This window comes from Myotis daubentonii, chromosome 1, assembly GCF_963259705.1.
Source record: "Myotis daubentonii chromosome 1, mMyoDau2.1, whole genome shotgun sequence".
NCBI classification, from domain to species: Eukaryota; Metazoa; Chordata; class Mammalia; order Chiroptera; family Vespertilionidae; genus Myotis; species Myotis daubentonii.
Window position 1 is genome coordinate 6,299,270 of NC_081840.1, and position 24,243 is coordinate 6,323,512.

At 45.4% G+C, this 24,243-nt stretch overlaps 1 long non-coding RNA gene across 4 annotated transcripts in view; it reads left to right on the forward strand.

Annotated features, from left to right (window-relative positions):
• The window catches only part of LOC132229918 (uncharacterized), a 38,227-nt gene extending 15,315 nt beyond the window's left edge, over positions 1-22,912 (forward strand). For all 4 annotated transcript variants that reach the window (XR_009451752.1, XR_009451754.1, XR_009451755.1 and 1 more), the window contains 2 exons: positions 3,041-3,115; positions 22,538-22,912. This is a non-coding gene — a long non-coding RNA (uncharacterized LOC132229918). The remainder of the gene's footprint in view (positions 1-3,040; positions 3,116-22,537) is intronic.
• Positions 22,913-24,243: the final 1,331 nt, after the last annotated feature.

The following is a 24,243-nucleotide window of genomic DNA, read 5'->3' on the forward strand; positions in this document are numbered from 1 at the left end:
GCCAGTCCTGGAAAACCTCTGGGCAGTGGAGCAGTCCCTGTGGAATGAGACCGGCCCGTGGCTGCAGTCCCAGGAGGGTGCGGCGGCCACACCTCCCCCGTGGCTCGCCCTGGGCCTTTGGGTCACGAGACCCTTGGCAACACACAACACCCCAGTTGGCAGCCTGGCCTGCTCCGCCGAGAACTTCCTGAAGAAGCCATCGGGGTGGCAAGTTCTGGAGAAGTGATCAGCAAGCGGCCCTGTGCCGCTGCGCGCCTCAGCCCCAGCTTTGCAAACATTCCCAGCCATCTCTTTGTGCTTCAGTGGGCGCCAACAAACAGCTCCCGGAGCCTCGGTCAGGCTGCACCCGTCATTACCATGGTGGGCTGCGCTTTGTTTGGTGACCTTGGTTACTACAATACCTGCGAGCTGAAACAAGGAATCAAAAAATTGCCAGCTTCAATTAGACCAGCAGACTGCCTTTCCCAAGGCTGCCTCTGCCATTCTATCCATTAACGGTACCCATACGCCAAATAGGCCCTAATTCTCTCTAATTGCCCACTCCTGGAGCAAAGAGTGAAATTCCAGGAAGAGGCATATGTAAACATCCTTCACCACCCACCAAGGGGGGTGAGGCGGCTGAGGGGGCCGGCGACAGAGAGAGGGGACAGGATTTCAAAAGATGTTCCAATTACCGCTCTCATTTTTGTAAATGGGCCCATAATGCACAGGGCCCTGGCCCTCACGAAGGTCCAGGAAATGAGCTCTGCACAGACCTGCGTCTCAGGGCGGCTCTAAACACCCAGTGATTTGTCCCCAAAGACAGGTCAGATCACTTAGGTTCCATGTGCCTCCAGAAAAGAGTGAGTTTAAAGATCTTGGGATGCTGAACCAGAATGTTCTAACCCCATTAAGCCGGGGAGGAGATAGGGGGTGTGTCCACGGTGCCTTCTGGGTGGATCTGGAGCTCTGCACACCCTTTTGCGAGGTCTCCCAGGCACCAGTGTATGACACTTGTCCCTCTGGACCCCGTAAGGGGGCCTCGTGTTTTCCTGTGGCGCCAGGCACTGGCTCACCTTTGCAGCTTCTCTGACATTTGTTAAGATTTCAGCCCAGGACCGTGTTATTAGCACAACACGCAAATCCAGGCCTGCGTCTTCCCAGAGCAGCCTGGGGCCTGCACGAAAGTTCATCCAGGGCAACCAGGAACTCTGAGGGCCCATGGTCCCCCACCCCCAGCAGAAGCAGGTCCCATTAAACTACCTAAGAGAGCAGAACAATCCCCAAGTACTTCCCTGCTCCTGTCCGGGGGGAAGTAGCCGTGCCCGCGGTCTGTCCTGTTGCAGTTTCAGGCTCTGGAGTCCCTCTGTCCTCTGAGGGCCCCGTGGGTGGTGGGAGGGCCACCACAGGTGTCTCAGGCTCCTGGGAGGGCGGGGCACCTCTCAGGGGGTAGGTATCCCGCACAAACAGAGGTCCCGGAACCCTCAGATATCCAGTCCGCCCTCGGTCACTCACGCGCAGTAACTGCTCCATCAGTACTTATTTTTAAAAGACTTTTTGTTTTTTTTGGATAGAAAAGCAACCCATTAGGGAATAACAGTGGTTGAGAAGCTCAAGACCAGGGAAGGAGTTTTGAGGAGGGTTTAGAGGTAAAAGGTGTATCCCAGTGCCCCGTCCAGATGTTGGGGACCCCAGTGAGTGATGCAGCAGGGAATGGAGAGGCAAAGGCAGCAGGGGTATCCCCAGTGGCTTACGTCAGGGCAGGGGAGTTGGCGAGAGCCTTTTCCTTGGGGTTCCCTGGAGGGCCAGGGGCAGCCTGCGCCCTCTCATTCTCTCCCCAGTCTCAGGCTCCGCCCTCTCCCCTGTTCAAACCTCAGCCATTGCAGACCACCTGTTGGCCACACCAACTTACCTTCATTAGACTCTAGTCAATGTATGTTCAAAATCCACTCACTTAAAAATTTGTAATGAATAGACTATTTCTTCTGAGTAATTTTAGGTTTACAGAAAAAATCAGTGGTGAATCCAAAGAATTCCATTTCAACCCCCACACCCCCAGTTTCCCCTGTCATTAGCATCTTGCATTAGTGTGGCACATTGTTACAATCGATGAGCCAATATACGGTTGGCTCTCTGGATCCATGGGTTCTGCACCCATGAATTCAGCCCCACGTGGATTGAAAATATTTGGGAAAATAGTCACATTGCTGCTGACCACGTGTGTTGTGTCGTGAGGCCTACAGTGGCTGCTGGCTGCGTCTACTGAACACACACAGGCTTTTTTCTTGTCGCCATTCCCTAAACAATCCCCTGTAACAACTACTTACACAGCATTTACACTGTATGAGGCATGACAAGCAGCCTAGAGGTGATTTAAAGTCTGCGGGAGGGTGTGCGTGGGTGACACGCCAGCACTACACCACTTCGGGTGAGGGACAGAGCACCCGCGGATTTCAGTATCTGAGGGCTGTCCTGGAGCCAGTCCCCGTGGGCCCGGAGGGAAAACTCTATCATGACCTACCTGCCATTACCCCACGCACGTTCTTTAAACTCAAAATTTAAGGCAAATGCTTGAAGGCAGTGACCCTTAATGCCGCCCACAACCCACTTCTCTGTGTCATCCCGGGCCTGCTGCTCTGCTGGTCACCTGGCCACCACCTGGCCGCACTGTTGACATCTCCCTGAGCACACGCCGATGGCCGCTCTGCCCTTCCAGCCAGGCAGACTGCCCTTCCAGGGAGCATCCCGTCCACGCTTTTGTTGTCCAGCGCAGCTCTCCCTTGAGCAGTGGCCCTACACTCTGGGGTTTCATAAAACAGAACTTAGTCCATGGGCAGCACCCACCACAGGAGCCATGTTCCATGCTGTCCCCTGCCCTCTCCTCTCCATCTATGGCTGAAGTTGGGGTGGGGAGCTCGGCAGGCAGGTGAGTGCGTGACCAGTGTATTAAAAAGAGAGATGCTTGGCGTCACCAGTTCCACACTTGGCTAGGCGTTGGGGAGTCCTTGCTCCATTCAGTTGGATGAGGTTCTCTTCAGTGACTAGTGCCTTGTCTTTCCAGACGAAGCCATCGTCCGGAATTCGTCGTGGGACGGGACCTCAGACACAAGCCCCCGCACCTTCCACCTGCGAAATCGTAAGTTCCTGGAGAGCGGAGCGCACACCTGTGGCCTGGTCACTGAGGGTGGGGGGCCGCCGCTCCGCACACTGCCAGGCGAGCCCTGCGAGAGGGACTGCTGAGCACTGGTCTGCTTGCAGGGAGGTGGGCGCTCAGCAAGCGAGTCGAATGAGGACCTTGGGGGGCTCATGTTCTATAAGGCAGGACCTCCAGCCTCTTGTGTTGTGGCAAAGAATTCTATAGGCGGCTTCGAGTGCCAGACCCTAAAAGAATTTCTTTCACTCCTCGAAATGAATGGCCCTTTCATTCCCGAGTGTCCCTATGGCTCTTGTGCTCAGGGCAGCCTACGATGGAAGTGCCCTTTTGAGCTGGGGGCCTTCACAGGCCACTGAAAGCGCCTGGGCCGAGGGACCTGCCTTTCAAATGGGCTTGCAGCCCCCATGACCTCGCTCACCCCCTTGAAATGTCTGGAAAACAGAACGGGCAGATTTTCTGTCTTCACGGTGTCCGGCTAAACCTCTTCAAGTTCTTTATTGTTGAGAACTGAGACACTCAGCAATGGTAATGGGTCATTCCTTTTGTATTTGCCTTGAAAGGCCAAAATATTTTTATATTGCTACAAACAAAGCTGCCTATTTAAAAATGAACTCCATATCCGTTGTTTCCCACCGGGGAGACCGTGTACGACGTGTGTGTCTCTGTGTGTACTCCCAGGGCCTGAAACTGCTTTCTCATGGGATAGCCATTCACAGGGCCGGGGGGGAGTGCCCGCCCTGTCCCCAGTGGGTCTAGGCTACACTAACTTTGACGATACCTGTGCCTGCTCCTGCCATGTGAATGTGTTAAGGACTGTGGGTTGTGCACACCCTGGTCTTGGTGGTTAACTCGGGAAGGAAAAAAAAAAAAGGGCTAAGGTGTGGTGATTTTATTGGTTTGACGAAGGAATGAATGAATAAACAAATAGGTAAAGAAGCCACGAGCCAGAATGAGAGTGTACGCTGAACAAGATCCAATGGAGAGCACTATGTAAGTCAATCAAATACTGAGTCAGTGTGTAAATGAGGCCGCACACGAACTGGTATCAGGTCATCATGGACCAAGGGATATGTGTCATTCAAACAGAGAGCACCTAAAGTTTTTCAACAGAAGAATAAAAGCTAAATAACGGAAAGAAGAAGGAAGTAGAAATGCATAAACCAATGGTGATTGTACTGTATTGTATGTGTAAACGCCTGCTGAGGGGGTGGGTTTTATGTAAAGCATTGTTATCATAAATGGTAATAACACATACAAGGGTGAGAAGAGACTTTTCAAGGCGATGGACAAGTTTATGACACAGATTGTAGTGATGGTTTCACAGTGCACACTTATCTCCAAATTCTGATGTGCATGTGTACATTTATTGTACAGCTTTTTGTCAAAAAGGTAAAAATTAAAAAAATAAAGAGAAAGGTACTGTGGAAAACCCCACAAACCAATGGTGAGGTTCCGAGACCCGTCCAGGTGGGACAGATGCTGGAGAGAAGGGACAGGTGATTGAAAGGGAGAAAGAAAATGGCAAGAAGCAAAAAATTAAAGAAAAGGAAGGAAGACAACTTTAAAAAATGTTTTTTATTGACTAAGTTATTACATACGTGTCCTTAGAAAGATAACTTTTAAAAATTAGGAGATGAGTAAATATAAGGACTATGTCGGGCTATTATAAGCTGATTAATTTGAGTAGGTGCTCCTGGCATAGAAAAATAAACAACAGAGGAAGTTAAAAGAATAATTAAAGAGGAAGGAGGATTCAGGGGACCACAGATGAGAAATAACTTTAACCAACAGTGGTTTTTAACTCTGGGTGCATATAAATAAATAAATACTGAAATGAAAGAAAGCCAAAAAGAAAGGAGCAATAGAAAGGCTGAGCGAGCAGTGAGACACCTGGCCCTGGGTTGGGCATGTGGTGTGAGGGGCTTTGCGTTGTCAGTCCCTGGGAGCTGAGGTCCGTTGCATGAAATGATGAAAGAACAAGAGGATAAATAAAACATCTAAATACAAGTCCAGAAATAGGGAAGAAAAAGTAGCAGGTGTTAGGTACAGAAGTACATTAATGGGTGTATTGATGCTAAGAGGAGAGGTAAAAGACTGCCACGAATCGGGGGGGTAGGGTGAATCCAAGTCTAAAACTGCAGTACTGACAATAAAAAAGTAAGCATATAAATAAACAAGGAGAGGAGACCCTAAGGACAGCACTCCTGGTGAGAGGTTGGGTGGGCGAGTCGGGGGGACGGTAGAGGTTCATGAATTCCCTCTGGGCAGAAGTTCTAGGAGAATGAAAGAAGTCAAGTGAGAAAGAGGGGATATAGAAAGCTGTAACAAAAGAGACAGAAAGAATAAACAGGGACAGTGACTAAATGAACAAGTGGTAGATCCTCAGAGGGTTAGGCTAGGACTGGTAATGAGGGGCCCTCACAAATTGGATCACAACTGGTCCAAATCTGAGCCCTCCATTCACTAGCAGAGGAGTAAATACCTAATAAAAAGAAAGAAAACAGGAAGGAAGAATGAATGGATGAGTGGTTGAAGGAAGCACAGAAGGAATTAATGAGACTGGGCCTGTGGGGGCCATGGAGCATATTTGCAGGTGGCAGTGGGATTTACCCGACCATGGCAGCTGAGCTCCAAGAAAGAAAGAAAGACAGAAAGAAAGAATGAATGAGAGAATGAAGGGGAGAAATAGTGAAAGTTGGAGAGAAATGTAAAAATTATCTAAAGAAGGTAATTAGGTAACAAATAAATATATAAGAGAGAGCCATTCTAGGAACAAGAATGAGGGTGCATGAACCAAACTCTGATTAATTCACATCTGTGCTTCTGACATGGGCAACCACCCACCCACCCAGGAAACAGTTCAAAGCTGACACACATAAGGGAGGACCACCGTGAGGCCAGGGAGGGGAGGACCCATTGACTACAGATTATCGTGTATCCAATTAGCTGCATCTGTCATCCAGAAGCGGAAAAACAACAATTTAAGTAGAAAGACTAAATGGATGCATGAAGGCATGAATGAGGGAAAGAATGAAGAAAAAGATTTGCATTGACTGATGAGGAGGGGGTTGTAGAGGGGGTTAGGGTTCAGCCAATCCCTGGTGCCTGGCCTCCAAAAGAATGAAAGGCAGTAAGAAAGATTGAAAGACTGGTAGAAAAACCAATTAAGATGGGGAAAAAATCAACATAAATAAAAGGAGTAAGAAAGATAATAAATAAGTAGGCCAAACAACTACCATGTATGAGATAGGACTAGTTTAACACTGATTTTCCACATTAATTCAAATCTGTGGCCCCAAAGTTTATAAATAATAAAAACAATACCACACGCAAAAGACACAGAGAATAAATCCACGTGTTCCATGAGAGAGCAAGAAAAAGAGTTTGAAAATAAAAGAAAAGACTGGGAGAAAAAAGATGTAGGAAAAGAAATTAAAATAGATGTGTGTGTGTGTGGGGGGAAAGGCACTTACTAGATAAGTATTTAAATATAATGAACAAATATTCATTAAATATAATTAGTAATAAAAAGTGAGTTTCCACAGTAAAAAAACCCCAAGTGGCTAAAACGAAAGACGGAATTAGCAGAGGAATGGCTGTGTGAATAAATGAATAAGAAATGATGATTTGAGAAAACAAGGAATGGGAGGCATAGAAAATTATGACAAGATGAATATAAGCAATAAAAACATTAAGTGAATATATATGTATATATGTATGTATACACACACACACACACATATGTATGAGAGAGAGAGAGAGGGCCATGCTAGAACAAAAAAATGAGACAATATCTTGACCCCCAAATTATGACCGATTGAAAACTGGGCTTTTGATGTAATTAAATAAACCCTAAAGCCAAGCACCAGTACAAGAAATTAACAAGCAAAAGGGCGCCCCACGGACAGGTGCTGAGAAGGCTCCAGGAACCACAGATGATGGTTAATCCAATTCTGTGCACCTGAGGCCCATAGATAAAAAGATAAATATTGAAATAAAGGAGTGACAGGAAGGATGAACAGATATCTGAGCGGCTGCCTTAGAAACGGCTGTGCCAGCATCCGCCAGGGCAGGGCTGCCATGGGATGGATGCTCATGTCATTCTAGGGAGCATGTCACATGTGGTCCCTAAACATGAACAGATGCAAGAAAAAAGCATCGGAGTTAAAGAAAGAGATGAGGAAAGCAAGATGAAACTAGTGAAAGAAGGAAAACCCCCCACCAAAAACCCCCGTAAAAAGGTAACATGGGTGGGTCTCAGATAGAAAAGCCTGTTGGGGCTGGTAATGGGTCATCATTAGTCCTAAAGATGGATGAGATCATCGGATCCTGTGTCTAGGGCAAGGGAAAATGAGAATTAAAAAAAAAGGCAAAAATGGAAACAATAAATAAACACCCAAAATGATAAATGGCTAGTTAAGAGGTTGTCTGAACGGGGATTATAATTGGTTTACGTACATACTCCTTAAATAGATAAATACATTACACCTTTCAAAGAATAAATAAAAAATTAAGAAAACACTGGCCAAAGAAACAGCCATTGCAGTAAAATATATGCAATCGAGGTACATAAATTAAATAATAAATACTGAATGTAAAAGGTGACTAAATGCAGGGAAGAAAGATTGCAAGGGAAAATAAATTCATGGGCCAGTGAGGTTCATTTTGCACATGGGGTTTTGACTAATACAATTTCACAGGAGACCTAATAAGTAAAAGAAGACCCAGAATAAGAAGGAAAGGACAAATGCATGAGCGAGTGAAAGAATGAACGAATGAGTGAATGAATGAATGAATGAATGAGGGTTGGAGCTGCATAGACCAGGGATAAAGATGTTGCATGTAGGACTCTGGTGCATCCTATGCACCTGAATTTATAAGAATGAGAAAATGTACAGAAAAGTGAGAGGAAGGGAGAAAGATGAAATTTGGGAAGAAATAAAAAAAATAATGAGGAATAAAAATTATATATGAATGTGGACTTGTGAAAGGAGGGCTTATGAACTAAGGGCTATGATTCCTTTAAAGTTGTGCTTCTGAAGTCCATACATAAGATAATCAAATCTAATCTGATTTGATTCAAGTGAGTGAATGGATGAGTGACTGAAGGAAGGAAAAGAGAGAGGAAAACAGGAAGGGAGGGAGTGGATAGGAGGCAGAAAGGAAGGGAGGAACCTTCCGTCCTGTTTTGGGCTTCCTGTGACCTAGCCAGCTGAAGAAAGTGGGGACCAGGGAGGATAGCTCTTGGCAAGTCATGTGCCTGTTACATGCACTGTACCTGGCAGGGAGGCGCTGGCTCAGGAAGCTGTCAAGTGATTGCCATTGCTTGGTGTGTACTCCCATTTTACTTCAGCTTTCTCAGCCTCAGTTTCTCCATCTGTAGCCTTGGAATGGCATCAGCTTCCCACTTGGATTGATCAGGGTCGGGGGGCAGATGCTTATATGCCTATTGGCAGTGCTCTGTGTCCTAGATAGGCAGAAGGGCTCAATGTAGGGCCCTGCAGAAGGTTGCATGAGCAAGGGGTGTTGGGCCAGGTGGGTGTCTAGGCCCCTCCCTGGGCATGGGTCACCTGTGAGGATGGAGGATGGAGGTTGGGCCTCTAGGTAAGACAAGCCAAGGCCCTCTTGTGTTCCTAATATAAACCGTGTAAATAGCACATGACCTAGAGAATGAGGTCATCCATCAACCTGACAGAGCACCCATCTTTCTTTATTCCCTTCAAATTCTTGTCTAATGCACACTTTTAAAAAATGAACATCTCTTTTTAAATGACCTAAATGCCATTCCTCACCACATACGCTGTTTTAATGCCCTGCCTTTTCCATTAATATGCTGTCATCAACAATTTTCTTGCTTGCATAGTCTTCATCACCTCACTAGATGCATTGTGTCTTATTATTCACAACACCTACCTGCTATTGTTATGCATAGCATCTTTCCTTTTAATGTTATAAATTATGTCACAGCTAATGGCTTAGCACACCCACTTTCTCTCATTCTTATGAATTATCTTCCTACACCCAGAAATGATCATTGCTTCATAGGCATGTCAGTTTCTCTTGCTAGACTGTGAGCCCCTAAGGGCAACACAATGTTGAATTGATCTTTGCATCTCCAATGCCCAACATGTTATAAATACTAAATATTGCTTTGTTGGATTATTGGATGGAAAGATGGGTGAAAATCTGAATGAGAAGATAAATGGTGGGCTGATGGATGAGAGGATGGAAGGTTGGATGAAGATGTAGTGAATGGGCCCTGACTGTTGTGTTTCAGTGTTTAGAGTGTCAGCCTACACAACTGGTGATCACAGGTTCCATTCCTGGGTCAAGGGCATGTACCTGGGATGCAGGCTCTATTCCTGCCATGGTTGAGGTGTGTGCAGGAGGCATCCAATTGATGTGTCTCTCTCGCATTGATGTTTCTCTCTTTCCTTCCTCCCCCATCCCTTCCACTCTTTCTGAAATCAATGGAAAAAAATATCTTTACTTTTTGGGTGAGGATTAAAAAAAGATGTAGTGAATGGGTGATTGATTTCCTGATAGATGAGAGAATGAAAGGGAAGATGAAGCTGCAGTGAGTGGGTGAATGGTTGACTGATGGATAAGAGGATAGAAGGATGGATGAATGTAGCGAGTAGATGACTCGTTGGCTGATGATGAGAGGCTGTAAGTATAAATGAAGTTGTGAATGAATGGTAAGTCATTGGCTGATGAATGAAAGGATGGAAGAATGGATGAAGATGTAATGGCTGGGCGATTGATTGTCTGAAAAATGAGAGGATGGAGGGATGGATGAAGATTTAATGAATGGTAAGTGATTGACTTATGAGTGACAGGATGGAAGGATGGATGAAGATGTGAATGAGTAGGTGCGTGGCTAGTTGATGGATAAAAGGATGAAAGGATTTAAGATGTGAGTGTGTGTCAGTGGTTGAATAATGCATAAGAGGATGGAAGGATGGATGAAGAGATAGTGAGTAGATTATTGTTTAACTGTTCAATAACAATGGAGAAACGGATGAAGGCGTAATGAGTGGTCAGTAATTGGATAATGGATGAGATAATTGAGAGGGGAAAGATATAATGAGTGGATAAGTGTCTGTCTATTGGATGAGAAGATTGAAGAAGAGAATAAGATGTAGTGAGTGGGTGAGTGGTTAGCTGATGGATGACAGGATGGAGGAATGGATGAAGATGTAGTGAGTGCATGATTCTTTGGCTGATGCATGATAGGATGGATGTTTGGATGAAGGTGTGGGTGTTCAGTGTTTGGCTGACAGGTAAGAGCATGGATGGATGAAGATGTGAATGAGTGGGTGAGCGGTTGGCTGATGGATGAGATGTTGGAAATATGGATGAATGTGTAGTGAGTGAATGAATGATTGGATGGGAGGGAATGATGAAGATGTAGTAAGTGATCAGTGATTGGCTATTGGATGAGAGGATGGTAGCATGGGAGAATGGAAGAAGATGTGAATAGTGGGGTGAGTGAGTGGTGGCTGATGGATGACAGGATGGAAGGATGGGTGAAGATGTGACTGAGTTCATAGTTGGTTCATGGATGAGAGGATAGAAATATAAATGAAGATGTGAATGAGTGCTCAGTGGTTGACTGGATAATCAGACGGAGGGATGAAGATGTAATGAGTGGGTGATTGGTTGCTAATAAATAAGAGAATGGAGGAATGGATGAAGATGTAGTGAATGGTTTGTGATTAGTTAGTGAAGGAGAAGATGGAAGGAAGGGTGGATGAAGATGTGAATGAGTAGATGAATGATTGGTTGATAGGAGAATGAAAGGTTGGATGCTGATGTGAGTGTGGGTCAACTATTGGCTGATGGGTGAGAGGATGCAAGGATGGATAAATATGTAGTGAGTGATCAGTGATTTCCTAATGAATAAGGGGATAGATGGATGGATGAAGATGTGAATGACAGGATCAATAGTTGCCTGATGGATCAGAGGATGGAAGACTGGATGAAGATGTAGTGAGTGGGTGAGTAGTTGACTGATGGGTGAGAGATGGAAAGAAGAATAAAAGTGAAGTGAGTGAATGAGTGATTGGCTGATGAATGAGAGGATGGAGGGATGGATGAAGATGTAGCAAGTGGTCAGTGATTGGCTAATTGATGAGAGTATGGAAGAATAAAAGGGTGGATGAAGATGGGAAGTGTGGGTCAATAGCTAGCTGATGAGAGAGAGGATGAAAGGATGGATAAAGATGTAGTGAATGGTAACTGATTGGCTAATGGATTAGAAGATAGAAAGATAGAAGGATGGATGAAGACACAGTGAAAGATCCATGATTGCATAACGGATGAGAGGATGGAAGGATGAAGATATGAAAGACTGTTGTTAGTGGATGGCTAATGGATGTGAGGATGGAGGGATGAAGATGTAACAAGTGGTCAGTGATTGGCTAATGGATTAGAGGATGGAAAGATAGAAGGATGGATGAAGATGGATGAAGATGTAGTGAGTGGGTCAGTGGTTGGCTGATGGTTAGGAGGATAGAAGGATGAAGATGTGAGTGACTGTGTCACTGGTTGGCTGCAGGATCAGAGGATGGAAGACTGGTTGAAGATGTAGTGAGTGAGTCAGTAGTTGGCTGATGGATGAAAGATGGAAGGATGGATGAAAGTAGTGAGTGAATGAGTGATTGGCTGATGAATGAGAATATTGAGGGATGGATGAAGATGTAGCAAGTGGTCACTGATTGGCTAATTGATGAGAAGATGGAAGAATAAATGCTGGATGAAGATGTGAATGACTGAATGGTTGGCTGCTGGATGAGAGAATGGAAGGATTGATGAAGATGTAGTGAGTGGTCAGTGATTGGCTGATTGATGAGAGGATGAAAGGGAGGATTAAATTTAATGAGTTTGTGAGTGGTTATCTAATGGATTAAAGGATGGAAGAATAGATAAAAATGTAGTTAATAGTCAGTGATTGCCTATTGGATGAGAGGATGGAAGGATGGATGAATGTGTATTGAGTGAATGTCTGATTGACTAATGGATGAGAGAATGGATAGAAGGATAAAGATGTAGTGAACAATTAGTGACTGGCTAATGGATGAGAGGATGGAAGTGTGGAAGAATGCATGAAGATGTGAATAGTGGATAAGTGGATGGATGATGGATGACAGGATGGAAAGATTGATGAAGATGTATGAGTGGTCAGTGATTAGCTCATTGATGAGAGGATGGAAGAGTGGGTGAAGATGTAGTGAGTGGGGTGAATAATTGTCTAATGGATGAAAGGATGGAAGAATGGAAGGATGGATGAATGTGTATTGAGTAAATGTCTGATTGACTGTTGGATGAGAGAATGGATAGAAGGATAAAGATGTAGTGAATAGTCAGTGACTGGCTAATGAATAAGAGAGTGAAAGTGTGAAAGAATGGGTGAAGACCTAAATAGTGGATAAGTGGATGGATGATGGATGACAGGATGGAGGATGGATGAAGATGTACTGAGTGGGTTTTTGGTTGGCTGATGGATGAAGGTGTATTGAGTGAATGACTGACGGATGGATGGATGAAGATGTGACTGTGGATTTATAGTTGGTTCATGGCTGAGAGGATGGAAGGATGGATGAAGATGCAGTGAGTGGGTGAATAACTGGTTGATGAATGAGAGGTTGTAAATATAAATGAAGATGTGAATGAGAGGTCAGTGGTTGACTGTTGGATAATAGAGTGGAAAGATGGATGAAGAGGTAATGGGTGGGTTATTGGTTGGCTGATAAGAGGATGGAGGGATGATGAAGATGTAGTGAGTAATCATGATTGGTTATTGAAGATAAAGATGGAAGGAAAGAAGAGTGGATGAAGATGTGAATGATATGTGAGTGGTTGTTCGATGGATAGGAGAATGAAGGTTGCATGAAGATGTGAGTGTAGGTCAATAGCTGGGCTGATGGGTGCGAGGATGGAATGGTGGATAAAGAGGTAATGAATGGTCAATGATTGCCTAACCAATGAGGTGGGGGGTAAGGAAGAATGGATGAAGAAGTGAATGATAGTGTGAATGGTTGGTTGATGGGTGACAGGATGGATGAAGATGTAGTGAGTGAATGAGTGATTGGCTGATGAATGAGAGGATGGAAGAATGGATCAAGATGTAGTGAATGATGAGTGATTGCCTAATGAATAAGGGGATGACAGGATAGATAAAGATGTGAATGATAGGGTAATGGTTGCCTGATGGATCAGAAAATGGAAGACTTGATGAGGTAGTGAGTGGGTCAATAGTTGACTGATGGATGAGAGATGGAATGATAGGTGAAAGTGTAGTGAATGAATGATTGGCTGATGAATGAGAGGATGGAACAATAAAAGGGTGGATGAAGATATGATTGTGGGTCAATAGTTGACTGATGGGAGAGAGGATGAAAGGATGGATAAAGATGTAGTGAATGGTCAATGATTGGCTAATGGATTAGAGGATAGAAAGATAGAAGGATTGATGAAGACATAGTGAAAGGTCAGTGATTACCTAATGGATGAGAGGATGGAAGGATGAATATGTGAAAGACTGTGTTAGCTGATGGATGAGAGGATGGATGAAGATGTAAATGAGTGGGTCAGTAGTTGACTGATGGATGAAAGTGTAGTGAGTGAATGAGTGATTGGCTGATGAATGAATATTGAGGGATGGATGAAGTAGCAAGTGGTTACTGATTGGCTAATTGATGAGGATAGAAGAATAAAAGGGTGGATGAAGATGTGAATGACTGAGTGGTCGGTTGCTGGATGAGAAGATGGAAGGATTGATGAATATGTAGTGAGTGGTCAGTGGTTGACTGATTGATGAGTGGATGGAAGGGGGGATTAAATTTAATGAGTGGGTGAGTGGTTGTCTAATGGATGAAAGGATGGAAGGATGGATGAATGTGTATTGAGAGAATGTCTGATTAACTAATGGATGAGAGAATGGATAGAAGGGTAAAGATGTAGTGAACAATCAGTGATTGTCTAATGGATGAGAGGATGGAAGTGTGGAAGAATGGATGAATCAATGGATGATTATTGACAGGATGGAGGATGGATGAAGATGTAGTGAGTGGGTTTTTGGTCCGCTGTTGGATGAGATGATGGAAATATGGATGAAGGTATAGTGAGTGAATGACTGTTGGATGAGAGGATGGAGGGTTGGATGAAGATGTGACTGTGGGTTTATAGTTGCTTAATGGCTGAGAGGATGGAAGGATGGATGAAGATGCAGTGAGTGGGAGAATAATTGGCTGATGAATGAGAGATGTAAGTATAAATGAATCTGTGAATGAGAAGTTAGTGAATTACTGATGGAAAATAGGTTGGAAAGATGGATGAAGTATTGAGTGCATGATTGTTTTCCTGATGGATGACAGAATGGAGGAATGAATAAAGGCTTAATGAGTGGTCAGTGATTGGCTAACAGATAATAGCATTGATGGATGAAAATGGGTAAGTGATTAGCTGATGTATAAGATGATGGAAATGTGGATGAAGGTCTAGTGAGTGAATGAATGATTGGATGATTGATGAGAGGCTGGAAGGATTGAAGATACAGTAAGTGATCAGTGATTGGCTTTTGGATGAGAGGACGGAAGCATGGAAGAATGGAAGAATATGGGCATAGTGGGTGAGTGAGTGGTGGTGGATGGATGACAGGATGGAAGGATGGGTGAAGATGTGACTGAGTTCATAATTGGTTCATGGATGAGAGGATAGAAATATAAATGAAGATGTGAATGAATGCTCAGTGGTTGACTGGATAATCAGATGGAGGGATGAAGATGTAATGAATAGATGATTGGTTTGCTAATATGAGAATAGAAGGATAGATGAAGATGTAGTGAGTGGTCTGTGATTGGTTAATGAAGGAGAAGATGGAAGGAAGGGTGGATGAAGATGTGAATGAGTAGGTGAATGGTGGGTTGATGGATAGGAAAATGAAAGGTTGGATGCAGATGAGAGCGTGACTGATGGGTGAGAGGATGCAAAGAGGGATCTAGGTCAGAGATTGCCTCATGAATAAGGGGAGGGAAGGATGGATGCAGATGTGAATGATAGGGTCAATGGTTACCTGATGGACCAGAGGATGGAAGACTAGATTAAGATGTAGTGGGTCAGTAGTTGACTGATGGATGAGAGATGGAAGGATGGATGAAAGTGAAGTGAGTGAATGAGTGATTGGCTGATGAATGAGAGGATGGAAGGATGATGAAGATGTAGTGAGTGGTCAGTGTGTGGCTAATGGATTAGTGGATAGAAAGATAGGAGGGTTGGTGAAGATGTAGTGAGTGGATTAATGGTTGGCTGATGGAAGAGAGGATGGACATATGGATGAAGATGTAGTGAATGTTCAGTAATTGCCTAATGGATGAGAGAGTAGAAGGATGGAAGGATGAAGATATGAATGACTGTCTATGGCTGGCTGATGGAGGAGAGGATAGAATGATGGGTGAAGATGTAGTGAGTGGATCAGCAGTTGACTGATGCACAAGATATGGAAGGATACATGAAAGTGTAGTGAGTGAGTGAGTGATTGGCTGATGAATGAGACGATGGAGGGATGGATGAAGATGTAGCAAGTGGTCAGTGATTGGCTAATTGATGAGAGGATGGAAGGATGGATGAAGATAGAGTTAGTCATCAGTGATTGGCTATTGCTTAAGTGAGTGGAAGGATGGATGATGATGTGACTAGTGGATCAGTGGTTGGTTGATGGATGACAGCATGGAGAGATGGATGAAGGTGTAGTGAGTGTCCATGATGGACTAATGGTTGAGAGAATAAAAGGATGGAGTGATCAGTGAAGATGTAGTGAGTGGGTGAGTATCTGGCTGATGGTTGAATATAGAAGGATAGTTTGAAGATGTAGTAGTGGTTAGTAGTTTGCTGATAAATGAGAGGATGGAGGGGTGGATAAACATGTAGTGAATGCATGATGCATTGGCTGCTGGATGAGAGGATGGAGGGATGGATAAAGATATGAATGTGGATCCATGGTTGGCTGATGGATGTGAGGATGGAAGGACAGATGAAGATGTGGGTAGGTTAGTGATTTGCTGGTGGATAAATATGTAGTAAGTGAGTAATTGGTTTGGTGCTGGATCAGAGGATGATAAGATGGATGAAAGTGTAGTGAGGGAATGATTGGCTGATGGGTGATAGGATAAAAGGATGGATGAAGATGTAGTGAGTGGTGAATGATTGGCTAATGGATGAGAGGATGGAAGGATGGAAAGATAGATGAAGATGTGAATGAGTGATTGGCAGATAAATGGGAAGATGTAAATATAAGTGAAGAAGTGAATGAATGGTTAGTGGTTGGCTCATGAATGAGAGGATGGATGATGTAATGAGTGGGTCATGTATTGGCTGATAGAGGAGAGAATTGAGCAATGGATAAAGATGTAGAGTGTTTTCAGTGATCAGCTAATGAAAGGATGGAAGAATGAATGAAGTTGTGAATGAGTATGTGAGTGGTTTTTTTATGGAAAAGATGCAGGATGAAAGGATGGATGAAGATGTGTGTATGGGTCAGTGGTTGGCTGATGGATTAGAACATAGAAGGGAGATGAAGATGTACTGAGTGGGTCAATGGTTTGCTGCTGGATGAGAGGATGGAAGGATTGATGAAGATTTAGTGAGTGGATGATTGGTTGGTTGATGGATTGACAGGATGGAGGAATGCATAAAGTTGTAAGTCATAAGTGATTGGGTAACGGATGAGAGAATGGAAGGATTTCAAGATGGATGAGAATGTAATGATTGGGTGAGTGTCTGGCTTAAGGGTGATGAAGATGTACTGAGTGGATCAGTGATTGGCTAATAAACAGGAGGATGGATGAGTATGTGAATGAGTAGATGAATGGTTGACTAATGGAATGGAGGGATGGAGGAAGATGGGAGTGCGGGTCTGTGTTTGGCTGAAGGATGAGAGGACAGAAGGATGGACTAAGATGTAATTAATGGTTCAGTCATTGACTGATGGATGAGAGGCTGACATTATGGATAAAGGTTTAGTGAGTGAATGAGTGCTTGGCTGACAGATTAGAGGATGGTGGGATGGATGAAGATGTTTTCAGTGGTCAGTGAATGACTATTGGAAGAGAAGATAGAAGGATGTAAGGATGAGTGAAGATTCAATGATTGGGTGAGTGGTTAGTTGATGGATGAGAGAATGGCTTGATGGATGAGGTATAATGAGTGGGTGATGACTTGGCTAATGGATGAAAGGATGGAGGGATGGATGAAGATGTCATGAATGGGTGATTGGTTGACTGATGCCTGAGGGGATGGAAGCATGTATGCTGGTGTAGTAAGTGATTAGGGATTTGCTAATGGATGATATGATTGAAAGATAGAAGGATTGATGAAGATGTGATTGAGTGGGTAAGTGGGTGTCTAAAGGATAAGATGATGGAGGGATAAATGAAGATGTGATTGAGTGGATGTAAGGAGGGATGAAGATGTAGAGAATAGGTCAGTAGTTGGCTGATGTATGTCAGATTGAAGGAAAGATGAATTTGTAGTGAGTGTATGAGTGATTCACTGATGTATGAGAATATGGAGGGATGAATGAAGATGTAGTGAGTGGTCAATGACTGGCGAATGGATGAGAGCATGGAAGGATAAAAGGATGGGTGAAGTTGCAAACAAGTAGTTGGATTAGAAGATGAGAGGATGGAAGAAGATGTTAGTGGGTGATTGGAACAAGGATGAAAGGATGAAGATATGAATGAGGGGGTGAGTGGTTGGTTGATGAATGAGATGATGGAGGGATTGATGAAGATGTGAGTGTGGCAGTGGTTGGCTGATGGATGAGACAATTGAAGGATGGATGACAGTGTAGTGAGTAAATGAGTGAATGGATGATTGGTGAGAGGATAAAGAAATGGATGCAGATGTAGTGAGTAGTCTGTGAATCGCTAATGGATGAGTGGATGGAAGGTCATAAGGATAAATGGAGATATAGTGAGTTTGTGAATGATTGGTTTATCAATTAAAGGATGGAAGGATGGTATAAAGTGTAGTGAGTGAATGAAAATTAGCTGATGGGTGAGAGTATGGAAGGATTGGTGCATAGGTAGTGGGTGGGAGTTTGGTTGGCTGATGAATAAGATGATGGAAGGATGAATGACGGTATAGTGAGTGAATAAGTGAACATCTGATGGATGCGAGGATAAAGGGATAGATGAAGATGTAGTGAGTTGTGAACAACTGGAAAATAGGTGAGTTCATGGAAGGCTAGAAGGATTCATGAATATGTAGTGAGTGGGTAAGTAGTTGGCTGATGGATAGAGGATCGAGGGATGGATGAAGATTTAGGAAGTGGGTTTTAGTTGGCTGATGGATGAGATGAGGAAAGGATGTATGAAGGTGTAGTGAATGAATGAATGATTGGTGGATGAATGAGAGGATAAAGGGATGTATATAGCTGTGAGTTGTCAGTATATGACTAATGGATGAGAGGATTGAAGGATAGAAGGATGGATGAAAATGTAGTGATTGAGTGAGTGGGTTGGCTGATTGATGAGAGGATGGAGGGATGATGAAGATGTAATGAGTGGGTTTTTGGTAGGCTCATAGATAAGACAGTGGAAAGATAGATGAAGGTGTAGTGAATGACTGAGTGATTGTATTATGGATGAGAATATGGATTATGATGTAGGGAGTGGTCAGTGATTGGCTAATGGATGAGAAGATGTAAGGATGGAAGGATAGATGAAGATGTGAATGAGTGGGTGAGTGTTTGGCTGATGAATGAGAGGATGGAAGGAAAGATGAATATGTAGTGAGTAGTCAGTGTATTGCTAATGATGAGAGGATGGAAGGATAATAATATGGATGAAGATGTAAGTGGGTGAATGGTAGGATGATGGATGAGAGGATGGTAGGGTGGATGACTGTCTAGTGAATAAATGATTGGCTGATGGATGAGAGGCTGGAAGAAAGGATGAAGATGTAGTGAGTGGGGTTTTGTTTGACAGATGGTTAAGACAGTGTAAGGATGGATGAAGGTATAGTGAGTGATTGAGTGATTGGCTAGTGGATGAGAGGATAGAAGGATGGGTGAAGCTATGAATGGGGAGGTGAGTAGATGATTGATAGATGAGAGATGGAAGTGATGAAGATGTAGTGAGTGGTCAGTGTATTGCTAATAGATGTGAGGATGGAAGGATAGTAGGATGGCTTAAGATGTAGTAAGTGAGTGAGTAATTGGCTGATGGATGATATGGATGGAAGGATGGATGAAGATGTGAGTGAATGATCGATTGGCTGATGGATGAGAGGATGGAGGGATGAATGAAGATGTAGTAAGTGGTCAGTGATTGGCTAATGGATGAGAGGATGATAGGGTGGGTGAAGATGTGAATCAGTGGGTGAGTGGTTGGCTGATGGATAAAAGTATGGAAGGAGCAATGAAGATGTAGTGATTGGGTTAGTGGTTGGCTAATATATGAAAAGATGGAAGGATGGATGAAATTTTAGTGAGTGAAAAAGTTTTAGTGAGTGAACAAGTGGTTGGCTAATGGATGAGAGGATGGAATGTTGGAAGGATGGATGAAGATATGGTGTGTGGATGAGTGGTTGGCTAATGGATGAGAGGATAGAAAGATGTATGAGAAGATGGAAAGATGGATGAACGTATAGTGAGTGATGAATGATTGGCTGATTGATGAATGGAAGGAAGGATGTTGAAGGTGTAATGTGGTCAGTGATTGGCTAGTGGATGAGATAATCAAATGTTGATGAAGTTGTGAGTGAGTGGGTAAGTGATTGGCCTATCAATTAGAGAATGGATGACTGTGCTGTGAATGGTCATTGATTGGCTAATGGAAGAGAAGATGGCAGGATGGATGGATGGTTGTAGATGTAGTGAGTTGGTGAGTGGGTGGCTGGATGAGAGGATGGAAGGATGGATTAATGTGTAGTGAGTGATTAAATGATTGCCTGATGGATGAGAGGATGAAGGGATGAATGAAAGTGTAATGAGTTGTCAGTGATATTCTTGGGAGGTTGGCGATGATTTCCAACTTAATTTGATCCATCCATCCATCCATCCATCCATCCTTGAATTCATCCTACATTTCTTAACATGGCGTTTTGGCCTCTCCCTTTTCTGAAAGCAAACCTTTTCCTTTGGTTGTGGTGTGTAGTGCCATGGGCTGTGGTCATATAGCAAACACCCATATTTATAGCTTCTTCCTCCAGAGTCACTGCTGTAAGCAAGCCCCAGCTGAATCTCATCTGCCACCGTCACCCATATGGCTTCCTTCTCTAAGGTGCTTTCCCATGCATCACACACAGTGATGAATCCAGGACTGGGGTCTGACAGGGCCCCTGCCCACCAGCGGAGACATCCTCTCCAGGCCACCCTGTCTGGTGGTGCCTGGTCCCTGACATAACCTTTGCCTTCCACCTTCCAGGTTCCTCCACCAGATGGCCGTGGTTATAACCCATTCCTTCATCCCTTAATTCCTTCCTTCATTCACTCCCAGTCAACACACAATTTTAAAAATCAGCTAGTGCTAGACTAGGGCCAGCTCACAAGGATTCATTGTGACATCTCCTTTTGGAAGGAGAGCTGAGCAAGTTTGCAAGGGGCTATGTTTGTGTGTCAGTCATCAGGTGAGACCCTTATTCAGCTGCCACTTCCAAGTCTGAGTTCTGTTGAAAGTTTGATTATCTTTTCCAACTTTGTTCCTTACAAAACGAGGTTGATTAGTAATCAGTAAACTGTGTTCCCTGCGTGCTCAGAAATCACAGCCCATATTTTCAAGAGGCTCGAGTGAGAGCCAGGGGGCCTGAGTTGAAGGGCTGGTTCCAGCCGTGAGCAGGCTTTCAAGTCATTAGCGCACCTTGGTCTGGCGCCACAGAGGAGATCTTAGAGCCATTCCTGCCCCATTTGAGATTAGTTAATGCTCAGCTCTATTTAGAGAAAATTGGGGGAGATGATTGCTCTTGTGGATGACAAGGACCATGCCCTGTGAGGGGTCTGTACGGAACAACTCATCAGTGAAGCGGGGTGTCCAAGGCACATGGCGCTTGGCAAACCCTAGATGCAGCTCCCAGCATCCATGCAGGTCCCAGACATGGTGAGACCGCCCCCCCCCCCCCCTTAGCCTATTGTTCCCAGCATGGGACAAGGTTTGGGCCTTGGGGACACTATTGAGAATTCAGCATTTTATTTATTGCATTGAGGAGTAGGTAGACTGGGCAAAGCCGGAACCTTGGAGCTAGACAAATGTGTGGCGTTTAAACTTAAGGTGACTGCTTGGGTCTATCTTCTGCGGGGGAACCTAGCACCCACCTCGCAGGGCAGATGTTGAGGGGTGGGGCTCTGGAGGTCTTGCCCATTTAGTTTCTGGTCCTGATGTTACTATTTGCCAGTGTAGTGGTCTTTGGGCAGGTTACTTAAACCACCCCGAGTCTTGGCATTCCCATCTGTAGATTGGGTGCATCATGATTGTGTCCTCCAGGGGATGCTGGTAGACACCGAGAAAGGTGGCTGTGCCTGGCTGTACCCCGTGTATTGGTTCCCAAGAATCAAGATCTGGGTTTGAGCTGCCCCAGCACCTTTTTACACATGTGTGTTTGTGGGGGTGTGTGTGGGGGAGCTATGTGAGCTTGCTTACCTGCAACCTGGAACTAGTCACATACCTGACATGGTTTTTGCTTCAGTGAGGTTATTTATATGAAAATAAATGCTTTGTTACCTGGCACACAGAAGCCCTCGCCCTCCTGGGGGCTTTGAGGCTGGCCATGCGCCCTGCAGTCTGTGGGCGCTGGTCACAGAGCCCTGTGCTCCCTGGCCTCTGGCCCAGGGGACTGTGGGACAGAGTGGAGGTGTGGGAGAGGCACCTGGCCAACTCTGGGGAGACAGTGAGGGAGGGAAGGGAAGAGAGGCCAAAATGGGAAGATCAGGGAGAATTTCTAGAAACCCCCAGAGTAGGACGAGGCTGATATTTTAGAAAACACTCAGGTTTCATTGGTAATGGGTTGGAGAGCTGGGGTGGTCTTTGGAAAGGCTAGGAGTTCCAGATTTTGGGTTAGTGCGGTGAGCACTGTGAGAGGTGGCTGGTCGGGGAGGGCGCCATGACCAGGGTTGTGCTTCTGGAAGTCTGTGCGGGTGGAGGAGACCCAGGTGATGTGCAGGACACCAGAGGCTGAAGGGAACTAAGTAGAAAGGCTGGAGCTGGTGGCTGGGTGCTCCCCTAGACCGCATGACAGCGGGGAGCCAGGACCTTTCCTGCGATGTCCAGGTTCTCAGGCTCTCCGTCTGGTAAGCAGAGGGGGTTCCTGTCCTCTCTGCGCTCCTGACCTGCCTGTCTGCATGAGAACGCTTGTTGGCCAGTGCGACCGAGAGTGGGTGGCCTTCATCTGCACCTGTGTCTCTCTCAGCCTCCACAGCCACGGGGACGCCCTGCTCACATTCCCTCGGGACAGGCTGGACCCAAAGACTCTGGACCCGGCTGCCCCCTGCGAGGAGGGTGTGCCCTCCTCCTCAGCCTCCCCTGCGGTAGCCGCCCACCCTTTGCGGATGGACTTCATTGAGCTGAGGGTCAGACACGTGGGCTTGACGCCTGCCCACACCTTACGAACCCTGAGACTTAGGGGACTGGCTGTGCCTTCGCCATCCGCATCTGTGGAAGGGGCTCTGCACCTACCTCACAGGGTTGTTGTGAGGAGTCTGTGATGCGGGCTGAAAGTGCCCAACCTGGGGCCTGGCACATCCTATTGTGCTCTCAATAAATATCTTTTCTTTGCCTTAACAAACACAGTAATGGACGTGCTACTAATGTAAGGACGGGTAAGTGTTAAATGTGCCTCTCTCTTTGGGCAGTGTGATGGGTGGGGAGGGGCAGGGGAGCCAGCTCCAGTCCCCGCCTGTCCCCTACCCATCTGGCACTCAAGGGTGATAAAATGTCCTGCAGCAGGGCTGGCCTGGTGGAGGTTCTGGGACTGATGCACATATGGATGAGCTAACCTGGCTGGACCCCCTTTGTCTAATGGTCATAGGATGCCAGGTTTCTTTCCAGAAAGGAATATACAGAGATGGTGGAGGAAGTCCGAGTTGAGCTCACTGTCCTGGCTTCTGCAGCCTCAGAGGGTCTGCCCCCAGAGCTACAGTTCTTGTCCTCCTCACACATTGTGGTGGTGGGGGCCTCTGGCCAGGCAGTTGTCATTTTAGAACTGATGGCAAGTGGATGGCCAAGCAGGTAGTCTCAAGCAGGTACAATCTGGCTGTGATCCTGAGTCAACACTCATTCCAGGAGAGTCCTGTATGGAATGGGTAAAGCTGCAGTCACTGATGAAGCTGAGTCATTAAGAATGGAGGACTCCTAGATGTTCTAGAGCTGAGACTATAGCTCCAGCCTCCGTTGAAGCTCAGATGTCCACGATGAGTGGCCCTCTTGAAGTTCCAGATCTGAGAACCCAGCTTCAGAGTCTGATGAAGCCCAAATGTCCCTGATGAGTGGCCCTCTTGATGTTCCAGAACTGAGAACCCAGCTTAAGTCTCCAATGAAGCTCAGGCATCCATGATCAGTGGCACTGATGATGTTCCAGATCTGAGACCCCACCTCCAGCCTCCGATGAAGCTCATATGTCAATGATGAGTGTCCCTCTTGATGTTCTAGAACTGAGACCTCAGCTCCAGCCTCTGGTGAAGCTCAAATGTCCATGACAAGTGGCCATCTTGATGTTCCAGAACTGAGAACCCAGCTTCAGAGTCTGATGAAGCCCAAATGTCCCTGATGAGTGGCCCTCTTGATGTTCCAGAACTGAGACCTCAGCTCTAGCCTCTGATGAAGCTTAGATATCTATGACGAGTGGCCCTCCTGATGTTCCAGACCTGAGAACCCAGTTCCAGCCTCTGATGGAGCTCAGATGTCCATGATGAGTGGCCCTCATGATGTTCCAGATGTGAAACCCCAGGCCCGGCCTCTGATGGAGCTCAGATGTCCACAATGAGTGGCCCTCCTGATGTTCCAGACCTGAGAACCCAGTTCCAGCCTCTGAAGAAGCTCAGATGTCCATGATGAGTGGCCACCTTCATGTTTCAGAACTGAGAACCCAGTTCCAGTCTCCAGTGAAGCTCAGATGTC